General features: G+C 40.8%; 1 protein-coding gene across 1 annotated transcript in view; it reads left to right on the top strand.

Moving 5' to 3' along the window:
• Window positions 1-16,042, top strand: part of LOC124595259 (1-phosphatidylinositol 4,5-bisphosphate phosphodiesterase epsilon-1-like) — a 453,437-nt gene that overhangs the window by 45,224 nt on the left and 392,171 nt on the right. The window lies entirely within an intron of this gene.

Below are 16,042 nucleotides of genomic sequence, written 5' to 3'. Positions count from 1 at the left end.
AGGAGGCTGAAAAAAGATGTGAAATGTTCTTTGAAAATATTTCATTGTAAAAGCATTTTTAAACCTAAATCCATTAAAATTGGTATTTGTCTTCTCGGTTAGAAATGAAGGAATATGTGTTTTAGTGATTTTGGAAATTCAACCTCCCAGGGGACAGAAATAGGGGATGAAAAGTTGTATGACATTATTCCATTATGAAAGCATTTTAAAACTTAAATCTATGAAAATTTGTATTTGGCATCTCCGTCAGGGATGAAACAACAGGTGTTTTACTGTTTTTGGAAATTTAACACGTAAATGGGTGAAACGGAATAAAAATTGTTTAAAGAAATATTTAGTGATTTTTAAAAAAAATTTGAAGCTAAACTTAAAATAACTAGTATTTCACTTCTCGGTTAGATGTAAAGAATTGTGAGTTAGGAGACGATAGTTTCTATAGAAATATCACCACAAGAACGCAAAAGGCATGATTAACAAATATCCTTTGACTGCAACTACAAAAATCGCTTTTTGATCAGAAGCTCATTTGCGAAAGACCATGCTTCAGGAGACTTAAATAGCCTCAGAAGTGTAGAAGCAGTCGGCGATTTGTGAACAACATAAAAATTCGATTAAAGAAAGAAAAACTGTACAGACCATATAGTTATTACGAACTGTGACAATTCTGACAGGAAATCACGAAACCAGTCACACAACTGAAACGATACTCCACAGGCACGCAATTTAATTAGAAGTCGCTTTTGAGGAGTGATGTCAAAAGCCCTCTGGAAACCTAAAAATGTGGAATCAATTTGATGGCCCCCGTCGATAGCAATCATTACTTCGTGAAAATAAAGAGCTAGCTGTGTTTCACAAGAACGATATTTTCTAAATTCGTGTTGGCTATTTCTCAATAAATCATTTTCTTCGAGGTGATTCATAATGTTCGAGCACAGTACATATTCCAAAATCCTACTACAAATCGATGTTAGTGAAATGGGTTTGTACTTCGGCGGATTACTCCTATTTCCTTTCTTGGGTATTGCCGTGATTTGTGCAACTTCTGAGTCTTTGGATACGGATCTTTCTAAGAGCCAGCGGTTGTATACGATCGCTAAGTATGGAGCTATTGTATCAGCATACTCTGTAAGGAACCTGAATGGCATACGGTATCGACCGGAAGCCTTGCTTTTCGTAAGTGTTTTAAGCTGCTGAGCTAGATCAAGGACAACTACTTCTAAGTCACTCATGTTGGCAGTTGTTCTTGATCCTAATTCTCAAGTATTTACTTCGTCTTCTTTTGTGAAGAAATTTCGGATACATGTTTAGTTATTCTACTTTAGTGGCGCTGTCTTCAATAACATCACCATTGTTAACGCACAGTGAAGGTATTGATCTTTGTGCTGAAGATGTGTTTAGCTACAACAGACATTCGTATGGCTGTCGTAATGTATGTTATTGCATAGCTTATTGGATGATTTGGTAATGAGCTTAGGCTCTAAACTAGTCATTAAGTAATTAAGGAAAGTAATATTGCAACTTTCACGATTCTCTGCAATTGATTGCATAATTCAGTTAACCAGAATAGTTTCTCACGTCATGCCATTCAGAATGCTGGAAATTAGTAGATAAATTACAGTTAACTGTTTTCGATTCAAGAGAGTCATGATCACAACAAAAAGTTTTGTATCTTGTTACGAAAATAACACGTCAAGTCGTGATCAGACATTCGTTGTGGTCACTTAAAACTGACTTGTTATTTTTGTGACAAATTACGGGACGTAGTTGTGATGATGACTCTCTAGAGACTAACGCGTTAACTGTAATTTATCTACCAATTTCCAGCAGTCTGGAAGCCATGGCATCGGCAACTATTCTGCAATAAACTGCAGAGAACCGTCAAAGTTCTAATTATTAATTTCCTACCTTGACTAGTTTCGAGCCTAAGCTCATTATCAAATCGTCCAATAAGCTACGCAGCATATACATAATGACAACCACATGGACGTTCATTGTAGTTAAAAAACGTTTTAGTATAAAGCAGTACAGGGCTTGTTAGGTGAATGAAGTTCAGCTCTGTAGTGCTTTATACTAAAGATATGTTTTAACTACAACGAACATTCATGTGGCGATCGTAATGTATGTTATTGAATAGCTTATAGGAGGCTTTGATAATCAGCTTAAGCTCTAAACTAGTCATCGAGTTTATACAGGAAACCAATGTTGCAAATTTGATGGTTCTCTGAAATTTGTTGCACAGTTTTGTTAATCAGAATAGCTGCTAACGTCATGCCTCCCATATTGCTGTAAATTAGTAGATAATAAGGAGGGACAGGAACACAGCAATCAATTGCAATCCAATTGGTTCTTTATTATTCTTGCATATCCATATTTCAGCTATAAATAGACATCCTCAGTGCTAAAATACAAGGAAATTACATAAAACAATAAATAAAACACCATCTAGTCAACATACCATTTGAGTGAGTTATAAATCCAACAAACTCCCTGCATTTTAATTGGTTTTGTCTCTACAGAGTCATCATCAGAAACACGTCATGTACTTTGATACAAAAGTAACACGTCAGTTTTAAGTGATCGCAACGAATGTCTGATCACGATTTGATGTGTTGCTTCCGTAACAAGATAGAGCACTTTTAGTTGTGATGATGAGTCTCTAGCGTCGAAACCAGTTAACTGTAATTTATCTTATAAATATGATCATGAATTCCGGACGACCCATACCGGAATCATTTCGCCCCGTATTCGTCCTACATCTGTACATCAAAGGACGATGTACGTCGGAAACTGCAGAGCGTATCAGAATCTTCTCTGTTTCTCCTGGCAGCGCTTCCGTACGATTCTGTTGTTGGTTTTGTTGCGGTCTTGAGTCCGAAGACTGGTTTGATCCACCTCTTTACGCCAGTTTATCCTGCAGATGCCTCTTAACTTTTGCTTATCTATTACACCCACCTGAATATGCTTAATGTAGACAAGTCTTGATCTCCATCCACAGTTTTTACCCCCAACACTTACCTCCATTACTAATCTGATGCCCCAAGATGTGTCCTGTCAACTGATTAATTGTTTTAAACTAGAGGTGCCGTGAATTTTTTTCTCAGTACCTCCTCATGAGTCTTCCGATTTACTCCCCTAATCTTCAGCATTCTTCTGAAGCAGCAAATTTCTATACTCTTTTTTTCAGATGTAAAATTGTATTTCTCTTCGAGACTCATGACAGACAGACACATCGACAGTGCTAGGTGAGTATTTTTTTTTAACAACTAGTTTCGGTCTTTTACACTACCTTCAGGTACAATAAGCACACCACGATGTACACATGTTCACATTATGACTTCCAAACGTGATTATCGAGTCAGTCAGAGTCAAGTTTTCCTTAAAATCATCTCGACAAAAGCTTCAGACTAGATATCTTCGATGTTGCAATGCCTGTATTGTTCAGAGCTACGATGCATGTCCGCAGGAACAGGCACTGCAGCAACTACAACTGCTAAGAAACACAGGAAATGTATTCGCATGCATTTCCTGTTCTACATGTCTTTAATGGGCGACACGAACCGCTCATATGTATTTGACAAAATCTTTGCAAATTTTTAACATGATGATTTCGCACAGTTGCTGTACGTCGTTTTATTAAAACGTTTTCGTACCTGAGGAATGTCTGAAAGGCCGAAATTGAAGGTAAAATGAGACCAATTCACCTAATAGTTGTCACTGTATTTATACGTTATGAGTTTCATACAGTACGGATCAGCACAGGAGCACTACCCAAGGACAATAATGAATTCCTCTAATTTTACTCTCGTACTCAATAAACGAAAACTACGTTGCAATCAGCAAATGCGATTATTGCATTGAATCGTAGTCCCTCGAAAGCCTGAGAGAAGGTTCTCTGCGACTGACGCAGCGACTGTCATTGGAGCTGTGTTCAGGAACTATGTAACACATTCTAAGCAGACCCACAACGTATCTTGCAGCTCTCCAGGTACATAAATGCCAGAATCGATGCACATATGTAAGTATATCATTTGAACATTCGGCATTTTACTTGCAAGTTGCAAGTTGATGTGTTTTCATACCTCTGCTGGTTCTTATTCACATGATATTCTTGCACATTATGCGTCTGAAGTTAGACCCTTCAAGCTGCGGAATCGATTTAAATTAAAGCGAACAAACTACAGAGTGTGATCGCCAACCCAGCAGTCAAACGTTTATGTACTTCGCCATACATTTATGTATGGTTTTTCAGCTGCCACTACTTGTATCAAGCGTATTTCGTTACAATTTTCTGCTGACATACAGCTGTATCGTCACCGAAGAGCCCCAGAGATCTACAACCAGCGCCTAGCATATCATTCATATATGAATAGTAACGGTGGAAAAACACTTGATAGAGGAATGCCAACAGGTGTCCACCAATCCATCAGCTCTGTGACACGTTCCCTGTGAATTCAAACAAAAAACCCTGAGCTGTCTTCACACTTGCAGATATCTCTGGGTACAGCCATTTCTAGTAAATTATTAGTCTCACTCCCACCCCCCTTCCCCATACCCCTCCACCTCGCCCCAGCAATAAAACATTATCAGGGATGTCGGATGTTGTAAAAACGTGAAAACCAAGCGCTTAGAATACGATATGAGAATTTCACGGTGCAGTTAGACTGCTGGTAACTTTAACAAAAACAATGGAAAGTGTTCACCAAAAATCACGGTGCTTGATACCGATTGATTCGGCCTTAACCAGCAGCTAGTAGTGATGTCTTGTTTTCAAATATTTATTTTCCAATAATAGTTTTCGAAGCTACGACAATCTCATCACCAGACATTGGCACTGTCAGAAACATAACTTCATGGATGACAGGCAGACCATCGCCAAATCTTCAGTCATGTCATAGCGTCTAGATCGAATTGTGTGCTTTCGGACGAAAGGATACTGTGGCAATGTGCCTCACGCATCACCCTGTACAGAAAATGAACTTCTAGCTTTTTTTTGAAACGACCGATTATTGTCTTATTAACAGCGTAACGGTTCAGAGATATTAAATGTGACCTGATGAAGCAGTTAGACATGAAGGAAGCAATGTCGATTAGTAAATAGAAACGATGTATGAACATCAAAGCGGAACGAACCATAATGCTGTTAAACACACGTGTTTTACAAAAGTCTGCTTCACAGCTTGTTGACCATAAAACGGTGGACTAACTGCTTCCAAAAACATTCATTTAAAGTAGTTATGTACGTAGTTGAACGATTGCTCCTGGATAAATAAATTATTTCAGACGGAACAGAATAACTAAGCCAAACATGGAATATGAGAACTACAGTAGGTAGGTTTCTTTAACGTTTATCACAAATTCTGACAATCTCCCTTACAAAACACGTAACAATGTCAACTACTTATTATCATATTTGTAAATGAATGTCGTACTTTCTAAATAATTTTTCTTCACAAAGCGGAGTATAATGGGGTATATTTAAGTAATGAAAGTGTTTTAATGAATGTTTGCGGATGTAGACAGTACATGTGATCAATGCTTTCACGTATCAGTTTGCCGGGACGATATGTGTGAGCCAAACAAGAAACAGTGCAAACGAAGTTCGTTCTGGTCAAACAGTGGTGGAGACTCATGTATCGCTTGTGTTTAACCGAGTTGTACTTTGTTGTCCATTAAAGTAGATGTGTCCTCCCCAGTTGTTCATAAAGGCAGCCTCCCACAGGTGTTGCAGTTTCACCAGGCCACGATAGAGACTTTATTTAAAACCTTTAAGCCATGAAGATAGCTCTCTCTAAAGTAGATATATTTTCAATAAGAAACGAAATAAAAACAACTGGCGAACTTCTAATGAAAATTATTCCCCCCACTTTATCTATTGGGGAGTGAAGCTAATACAGTTTCCTTACCACAATCATCGTTTACTATATCGAAATGACTGTCCTACGAAGAGCTAGGTTTGAGGCGTCTGCGGCGCTAGACAAAAGCTTTTAAAGAAACTTTGTTTCGCGAACCACGCACACATGATCGCCAAAGTTGCGGCTATGTCGTAGAAGTTAGTCACGTGCGTTTTGATCATCGGCTATACACAATGGTGCTTATTGGGTATTATTATCACTCTTTCGTTCGAGATCACATAATTTCACCCAACCTTCTTCATTCTACGGTCCAGCCGCGGCTCTGACAATGATCTGTATTTTTTTTAATGTAATTTTGTTTTCAGTTGTTAGAGTTTTATTTTACGACTGCATTTTCGGCATTATACAATTTTTAAGCATAGGATTTGGACAATAAAATACAAGAAACTAATGGATCTGTACGTTGTTTACGAGATAACACCTCTCTAAATGCTGCACTGGTATGAGAGCTAGATCATTGAATATCATATGTTTGATGCAAATTGATTTTTCTTTCTGAATCTCTCTTCGTGAAGCACCACTGTATACGGACCATTCTTACAGTTGAGGTAACTTGCCTTTTGAAGAAGTGACAATCATCATGCTTCCGGCTGTAAAACTGTACCCCCACCTCTCTCTCTCTCTCTCTCTCTCTCTCTCTCTCTCTCTCTCTCTCTCTCTCCCTGTTTCTCTCTACCTATCTGCCTGTCTACCTATCTATCATCTATCTATCTACCTATCTATCTATCTTGAGCCGATCTTCTACTCGCGACTTGTCTAAGTCAGGCTACATCGTCGATGATGTGACATATTTCAATCTCGACGAATATAGAGACTCTTTTTTAATCCATATTTCACGAGAGAGATTTTAGTGTCGCAACTTCATCTTCTGAAACAGTCATTCTCTCTTTTGATTAGTTATACATAACGCTTACATGCGATCAGCCCATACAGTCTACGTAAGGAAGTCAATCTCAAAATTTATTGTGTAGACGACACACATTAAGTTGCTTTCGTTGGATTACATTGGATTCCATTAGAAAAGGTACGAAGAAATACTACGCTGGAGATTCTAAATACAGCTGCTTTGTTACAGTAACGAGTAGCAGCAAGTAACACTTTTTAATTCGGTTTCGTTGAACGTGCAACGAAAAATCATCAAATACCACCCTGGAAGACGGCTGTATTGTTGCTGTGGAAGCAGCGTAACAGTTCTGATTGGGTGGCATCTAATGTTTGTTTGTGTGGTTCTTAGTAAATACTAATTAATTATATGGTTTGCTTCGGCAGCTGCGCGGTCGGCGCGGCAGATTGCTAACCGAATCGGCCCGGATTCGATACCCGACCGGGTCGGAGATTTTATTCGCTCGGGATTTGGTTGTTGAGATGTCTACATGTTCGATTTGTCGTAACTGACATTCGTATAATAAGATGGATGTATGGGCACGTCCCGAAAACAGGTAAGTAAAAACAGAAACTAATCACATGGAAAGAAGAACAAGGAAGGAAGAATAGGGTTTAACGTGCCGTAACATCGACGTCATTAAAGATGGAGCACAAGCTCGGCTTGTTTCAAGGATGGGGAAGGAAATCAGCCGCGCCCAGTCAAAGGAACCATCTTGGAACTTGCCTGGAGCCATCTAGGGGAATCACGGGAACCCTAAATCTGGATGAACGGACTCGGATTTGGGAAAAAAAGAAAGAAGTCCTTCAACAGAATGAAAACAAAAACTGCACACACAAAGAAAGTCTATAGGACGATGCCTGTTAAAGCAGCAGTCACTTTATCAAGTCCCGATTGTCCGACACGTATTTTCATAGCTGGAAGATGGGGTGAAGACCATATATTTACCACCAGACTTTACTTCGTCCCACATGTAGCCTACCATAAAGTAAACCTAATTCTAATGCGGAAGATACTACGTATCGATTTGTTTTTAGGTACGAGGAATAGCATAGTTTTCAGAAGTTTGTTTTTCAAAAATGGTTCAAATGGCTCTGAGCACTATGGGACTCAACATCTTAGGTCATAAGTCCCCTAGAACTTAGAACTACTTAAACCTAACTAAACTAAGAACATCGCACACACCCATGCCCGAGGCAGGATTCGAACCTGCGACCGTAGCAGTCCCGCGGTTCCGGACTGCAGCGCCAGAACCGCTAGACCACCGCGGCCGGCAGTTTGTTTTTGTGGATAACTTTCTTCACTAAACCGTTGTGTACAACCCCTTGAATTACGTAACAGAAATTGTGGAACAATAGTTCTTATGATACAATTTATTTGCCAGAAAATACCACGGTTCGTTTCAGCATATTGTCGTCTGAGATGTTAGGCATGCCATCAATATACAGAAAATAATAAGGTAGTGTTAAGCCTGATAAAATATGTGTGTACAACCGAACTATGATAATTTGTGAAATATTCGAGACACGTACCTATAAATAGTTGAGAGATGCATTTATTAAACTTTCTACTCTATTACATACTAGCATTTGTGTTACGTCATAAGCTTTAATTCTGGCTCGGTGTATTCCTTGAATTAATGATGTCGTAGAAGCAAAATGAGTAGTTGCTAACATCCTTTCACAAAGATCTATTCAGCTACGCCGAAACATAGTCGAAACGTGTGACCGAATGCAAAAATACAGCTCGTAATTGGCATGGTAATATTTTCTAATACCACATGTTTACCCAACAGCCAACTTATTTCCACGCCTGGTGGTATCAAAGATGATTCAGTGGGCTTCCTTTAACATAGCTCTGCCACGAAACGGAAATGGCAGTAAAGTATGGATTCTGTCATGTGCGATTCACTTTGTGTATGTGGTGCGTACCGAGTCTTTATCGTATTCTCAGGTCACATCGAACGGTAGGTCGTCTCTATTAAATATGATGCAACTACGCCGTGTGGTACTAACGATGTCAATGGCGCACCTTCTCGCAAGCGACAACTCTACTTTTCTAAGATCATGTCAGATAGTGGGACACAGTAGACACACAAAGCCGTGTACCAAGAAAAGTGAACCTCTTATGTTCTATTGACTTTGAGATAAAGCAGCGTAATCGATAACCCCAAAGAAATACGCCTAACAGCATTATTCTTCTCAGATCCTACATCTTCATATTATCATTATGCTATCATCGCGTGAATCATTGAACTTCTGTACTCCATACTTCTGTTTTTATAATAGACCATCGTATTTGATTTATCTTCTGTTCTTCCTAAGTGATTATTATTTCGCTTACCTGCTGTTCTTAAAAGTTAAGTTTCTTCAGATAAAGTTTTAGACATTCACTTACGTGCATCATTAGCTTTATATTTTACTTCGGAAGAATCTCATTGTCAGTACCGACTCTGTGACTTAGCCCCGTGTTCCCGTGTTTTTTTAATCATCCCCCTCCACCCACGGCTTCCCCTTTAAATGCCACTCACGCAGTCCATTTAGCACGATAAATGCTTTGCCCTCTTCACATATGACCGCATTTCGCAGTTATGAGCGTCATCACAGCTATACTGCTGTTCACTGCAGCTGTAATTTGAGTTGCGTTTTGCTTCGTCCTGTTTCACAGTGGAAAGAGGACAGCTCTATGTCGTTAGTAATCATACGTACATCATTTAATGGACTTATTTTTCTTTGTTACGCGTGTGATTCATTCTTGTACGTTTACACTTGACGTGTAAAAATAAATTAATTCCATGTTTAAATAAGTTCTTACACTTGACTTGCGCATTTTTGCAATTATTCGCTTCGACGAAGCTCTAATATTGACTTACAGATCTCTTTAGAAAGGATCTAGATTTTCTTAAAATCAGTATAAATGAGTATAATGACTTTTCTGGAGACTATCAATCTACTCTGTAGGAATCAGCATGGGTATCGAAAAAGACGATCGTGTGAAACCCAGCTCGCGCTATTCGTCCACGAGACTCAGAGGGCCATAGACGCGGGTTCCCAGGTGGATGCCGTGTTTCTTGACTTCCGCAAGGCGTTTGATACAGTTCCCCACAGTAGTTTAATCAACAAAGTAAGAGCGTATGGACTATCAGACCAATTTTATGATTGGTTGAAGAGTTCCTAGATAACAGAACGCAACATGTCATTATCAATGGAGAGAAGTCTTCCGAAGTAAGAGCGATTTCAGGTGTGCCGCAGTGGAGTGTCGTAGGACCGTTGCTATTCACAATATAAATAAATGGTTGTAGATAACATCGGAAGTTCACTGAGGATTTTTTCGGATGATGCTGTAGTATACTGAAAGGTTGTAGCAATGGAAAATTGTACTGAAATGCAGGAGGATCTGCAACGAATTGACGCATGCTGCACGGAATGGCAATTGAATCTCAATGTAGACAAAAAAATGGTTCAAATGGCTCTGAGCACTATGGGACTTAACATCTGAGGTCATGAGTCCCCTAGAACTTAGAACTACTTAAACCTAACTAACCTAAGGACAACACACACATCCATGCCCGAGGCAGGATTCGAACTTGCGACCGTAGCGGTCCCGCGGTTCCAGACTGTAGCGCCTAGAACCGCTAGGTCAATCTGGCCGGCTCAATGTAGACAAGTGTAATGTGCTGCGAATACATAGAAAGAGAGATCCTTTATCATTTAGCTACAATATAGCAGGTCAGCAACTGGAAGCAGTTAATTCCATAAATTATCTGGGAGTAGGCATTAGGAGTGATCTGAAATGGAATGACCATATAAAATTAATCGTCGGTAAAGCAGATGCCAGACTGAGATTCATTGGAAGAATCCTAAGGAAATGCAGTCCGAAAACAAAGGAAGTAGGTTACAGTACGCTTGTTCGCCCACTGCTTGAATACTGCTCACCGGTGTGGGATCCGTACCAGATAGGGTTGATAGAAGAGATAGCGAAGATCCAGCGGAGAGCAGCGCGTTTCGTTACAGGATCATTTAGAAATCGCGAAAGCGTTACCGAGATGATAGACAAACTCCAGTGGAAGACTCTGCAAGAGAGATGCTCAGTACCTCGGTACGGGCTTTTGTTGAAGTTTCGAGAACATACCTTCACCGAGGAGTCAAGCAGTATATTGCTCCCTCCTACGTATATCTCGCGAAGAGACCATGAGAATAAAATCAGAGAGATTAGAGCCCACACAGAGGCATACCGACAATCCTTCTTTCCACGAACAATCCGAGAGTGGAACAGAAGGGAGAACCGATAGAGGTAGTCAACGTACACTCCGCCACACACTGTCAAGTGGCTTGCGGATTATGGATGAAGATGCAGATAGATGCACATAGAGAAATCATTGCTGTCAGTTATGAGAGTCTGAATTATTCACACATGCATATCTTTTCGTAGAATTCCAACATTATTTTGGTAAAAGGATTTTTTCTAGCAGAACTTAATGTGAAGTAGGTACTTATATTAATCCACAGAATGTTCGAAGCTTCGCAGTTGTTTACAACTCAGCATGGTTCAAATAGCTCTGAGCACTATGGGAGTTAACTTCTGAGGTCATCAGTCCCCTAGAACTTAGAACTACTTAAACCTAACTAACCTAAGGAACACACACACACACACACACACACACACACACACACACACACACACATGCCCGAGGCAGGATTCGAACCTGCGACCGTAGCGGTCGTGTGGTTCCAGACTGTAGCGCCTAGAACCGCTCGGCCACAACGGCCGGCCAGCTCAGCATGTACGAATGTCATTCTTTATTAATCATTTAAGGATATCTCAGGTAATGGTTCAATAATGAACAGAAACGTTCGAACTCATATTGTCAGAACAACTGAGACGGAAAAATAAAGAAATAATAGATATCTCTTTGTGTTACATGAAAACGTTACAACACTTTTATTCTTTCATACTATTTAAAACGCTTTTATTTATCCAAGTTACATTTCGCAGTTCAAAGTCTGGCATCTTTCACATGTTATTAAGCCAGCCGGGTGACCGAGCGGTTTTAGGCGCTTCAATCTGGAAACACGCGACCGCTACGGTCGCAGGTTCGAATCCTGCCTCGGGCATGGATGTGTGTGATGTCCTTAGGTTAGTTAGGTTTAAGAAGTTCTAAGTTCTAGGGGACTGATGACCTCAGATGTTAAGTCCCATAGTGCTCAGAGCCGTTTGAACCATTTTTGAACCACATGTTACTAAACATGACTTTCTAATTGTGATTCCTCATCGATAAATCACCAAAGTTCTGCTAACAAATTACTGTATGGACTGGCGTCATGTTCCCTTCCAAAAAAACTCTAACATTGGCATGATTATTATTGGCGCTTCTCTACCGAACTGGATGTAGCTTAAACGTTTTCAGCGTTTCTTTTGCTGAGGTTTTTCCACGTTTGCAAATTAAATTTGGTTATAAGAATCACTTCGTCTTCTGCGAAACACAATATTTTTCGTACTTCTTATTTCTTAGTCACGTATGTTATCAAGAATGTGTCATCTTCCACAGGTCTCATTTTATTTCTTAAGCTGCATTAACTCAAAGGTTCGTTGTAAAGGAGGCTTGTTGTTATGTATTTTCAGGTACCGTCCATGCTTTGGTAGTAATAATAATAGCGTGTGGCGAATAGTGGACTTACAGTTTAATGTGGAATTGAACGTCGTTTCGTTCCTGGCGTCTCCTCCCATCATTTCAGCAAGGTTTTACAAAGCATAGCTCGTGTGGAATTCAGCTTGTCCTTTTGTCACATTATATATTGCGAACTATGGATAAAGGGCAACAGGCAGGTTCCATATTTCTATACTTTCGGAAAGCATTTGACTTGGTTACCCTCTGCAGACTGTTAAAGAAGTTAGGAGCTTGTGGAATAGATTCCAACGAGAATTCATCGGAGACAGGGCTAACAGCAGTGCCCCAGGCACGTATGATAGAACCGCTATTATCTTCTAGATACATAAATGATCTGGCGGACAAGGCGGGCAGCAATCTGCGGTTATTTGCTGATGATGCTGTCGTGTACGGGCAGGTGTTAACGATTGGTGACTGCAGGAGTATACAGGATGACTTAGATACAATTTCTACATGGTGCGATAAATGGCAGCTAGTGCTAAATGTAGAAAAATGGAACTTATTGCGGATGAGTAGGAAAAACAAACCCGTAATGTTCGGATACAGTATTAGTAGTATCCAACTTGTCACAGTCAAGACTTTTAAATATATGGGCGCAACGCTGCAAAGCAATGTGAAAAGGAACGACCAAAAAAATGGCTCTGAGCACTATGGGACTCAACTGCTGAGGTCATTAGTCCCCTAGAACTTAGAACTAGTTAAACCTAACTAACCTAAGGATATCACAAACATCCATGCCCGAGGCAGGATTCGAACCTGCGACCGTAGCGGTCTTGCGGTTCCAGACTGCAGCGCCTTTAACCGCACGGCCACTTCGGCCGGCCAGGAACGAGCACGTGGGGACAGTGTAGGGAAGGTGAGTGGTAGGTAGTATTCGGCTTATTGAGAGAATTTTAGGAAAGGGCGGTTCATTTGTGTAGGAAACTGCATGTACGTCGCTAGTGCGACGCATTCTTGAGAAATGCTCGAGTGTTTGGGATGTATACCACGTCGGATTAAAAGAAGACACTGTAGCACTTCAGAGGCGAACTGCTAGGTTTGTTACCAGCAGGTCCGAAGAACACGCAAGTGTTACGGAGATGCTTCGTGAAATCAAATTGGAATCCCTGGAGCGAAGGCGACGTTCTTCTCGATGGACAGTCTTCAAAACAATTAGGAGATTGGCATTTGAAGCTGACTCTAGAACGATTTCACTGCCACCAACATACATTTAGCGCAACGACCACGAATATAAGTTAAGAGTAATTAGGTCCCATACGGAGCCACATAGATAGTCGTTTTTCCCTCGCTCTATTTGCGAGTGGAACAGGAAAAGTACAGGGTTCCCACTGCTACGCACCGAACGGCGGCTTGCGGAGTATGCATGTACATCTAGATGTAGATGCTGACTGGTGAAGGCTAATTAAAGGCAGACTGAAAATTTCCGTTGTCTGATAGGGATTCGATGGCGCTACCTCGTGCTTTCTAGACACGCGCTTTACCACTGGACCGCCAGGTGCGTCCATCCTTTGGTGTGGCTTTTGGGTTGCAATTATGCACGTTGTTTTATAGCACCATACTGCCGTTTCACTGTTACCAGTTCTCACGGTTTTCGTTCAAATAACGATTTTTTTTATTTATTTATTTTTTAGCATCACACTTGTCGAGAGACGTTACTTTAGTACACATGAGGTCTTGCTGTAACCGAAGCATGTTTTGTGATGAAATATGTTACTGGTTGTGTTACTGGCGACCTTTGTGCCTCTGTGTTTTCTTTTCGCGCTTTAAGTTGAAAGGCAGGAATGGATTAATCGAATAGATGAGCCTTGCGCCCATTGCGAGGAGATTCACGTGCTCATTTTGTTGAATGACTTGGTGCTCTGCTATACAGAGAAAGTTCTTTGCAGCTCCATACCGACGTAGTACAAAAGCTAGTACACGTAACGAGTCAGCTATGACCTGGATATTGTTCATTTATATTGGATTCCTAACCGGAGATTATGACAGTTTTCGGCGGTCTCTCGGTATATACCTTAAGCTCTCACGGTAGCTGAATTTTCCTCATTGTAAGATAGGCACAGCACAAGACAGTCTGCGTTAACGAGACGATTTTTTGTACGAGAGAGTAGCCCACTTCTTCTCCAGTCTGGATTACGAAATCCGGGAAGGAGGAAGGTTAGGTTTCAGCGTCCCGCCGGGAGATTTCGGTACTACGCTTCTGTGACTGTTTGCCCTTTACGCGCATAACCTGTTGGCACTAGACCGTAGCAGTCAACAATGGCGTCCGAAACTTTTTCACATGAATCACTTGAGTACAAATGACAATACTACCGCCGTCTGTATATGTACATATCGCTATCCCATGACTTACGTTACCTGAGTGTATACCCAGCCAGCGAAGTCACCGTTGGCTCATACGCGCGCACACACACACACACACACACACACACACACACAATGCATTTGGCCATTGTTACGAGTACTTCGTGTCCAGGGATCTGATGCCCAACCACATGCCTTCACAGATGCTATGATCTGCTCCTCGCAGGATGCTTATCGGCTGACGTCGCGCTAGACTTGGCGACGAGTTTCGTAGTCCTTCTCGCCAGGCCGAGGTGTTTCCCGCGCTGGCCCGAACTGTGTGGAGAGAAGCGCGGATTTGCCGGTGGGGGCCCACGTGCTACTGCTGCGTGATAACGCACCGCCCCACACTCGCACCGCTCGCCGTATTGATCCGCCGTTCTTTAACGACGATAGAATGTTTCGTATGAAACTCTGGATCTAGAACGCTCCCATGAGCAAGTTGTTCCAGAACGCACAATTAGATAAATTTCGGCAGTGGTAACACAAGCAGCAGGAGTCGCATCGATTGAAAAAGGGGGAGGGGAAGAGAAATATTACTTCACTGTTTCATCTGATCTGAAACGGACAAGTTACATTTGCCACATATGGATAAGTAGCTTCCTGTTTGTATTATTCGTCTTCTCCTTCTCGTTTTAAATGGCTCTGAACACTATGGGACTTAACTTCTGAGGTTATCAGTCCCCTAGAACTTAGACCTACTTAAACCTAACCAACCTAACGACATCACACACATCCATGCCCGAGGTAGGATTCGAACCTGTGACCGTAGAGAGTCAAGTAAGAACCAACTTAACACAGATCAGCATCTTTCCTTCCGATCTTTATGCTTGTCCAGTATTCTTTCGTTCTCATACTTTGCAACCTTCTTCGTTCTTCTGCTAATAATGTTTTCGCTCTGGCGCTAATTCTGTCATCGATACCTACATTCGTTACTTAACATTCACACTTTCTTTGCAAAAATTAATTAATGAAATTACTCTATAAGGGGTGCTTCATTTCTCTTAACCATCCTAAATAACTTTCTGCCCAGAAACAAAATAAAAATTATATCGAAAAAATATTATTTAGCTACCAGGGAGACCTTAACCAGCATGATTGCCTTTCGTGTAACTTCCGACAACAGGTTATTTGTGACGATCAAGATAACCGGACACTTTGTAGGAGGGTGGTTTGATAAGTATGGAAAAAAGAAAGAAAAATGATTGTTTTATAAACAAAAGACATTTCTTCTCGACA

Source organism: Schistocerca americana, chromosome 2 (assembly GCF_021461395.2).
Source record: "Schistocerca americana isolate TAMUIC-IGC-003095 chromosome 2, iqSchAmer2.1, whole genome shotgun sequence".
In the NCBI taxonomy this organism is placed as follows: domain Eukaryota; kingdom Metazoa; phylum Arthropoda; class Insecta; order Orthoptera; family Acrididae; genus Schistocerca; species Schistocerca americana.
This window is presented reverse-complemented; position numbering and strand designations above follow the sequence as displayed.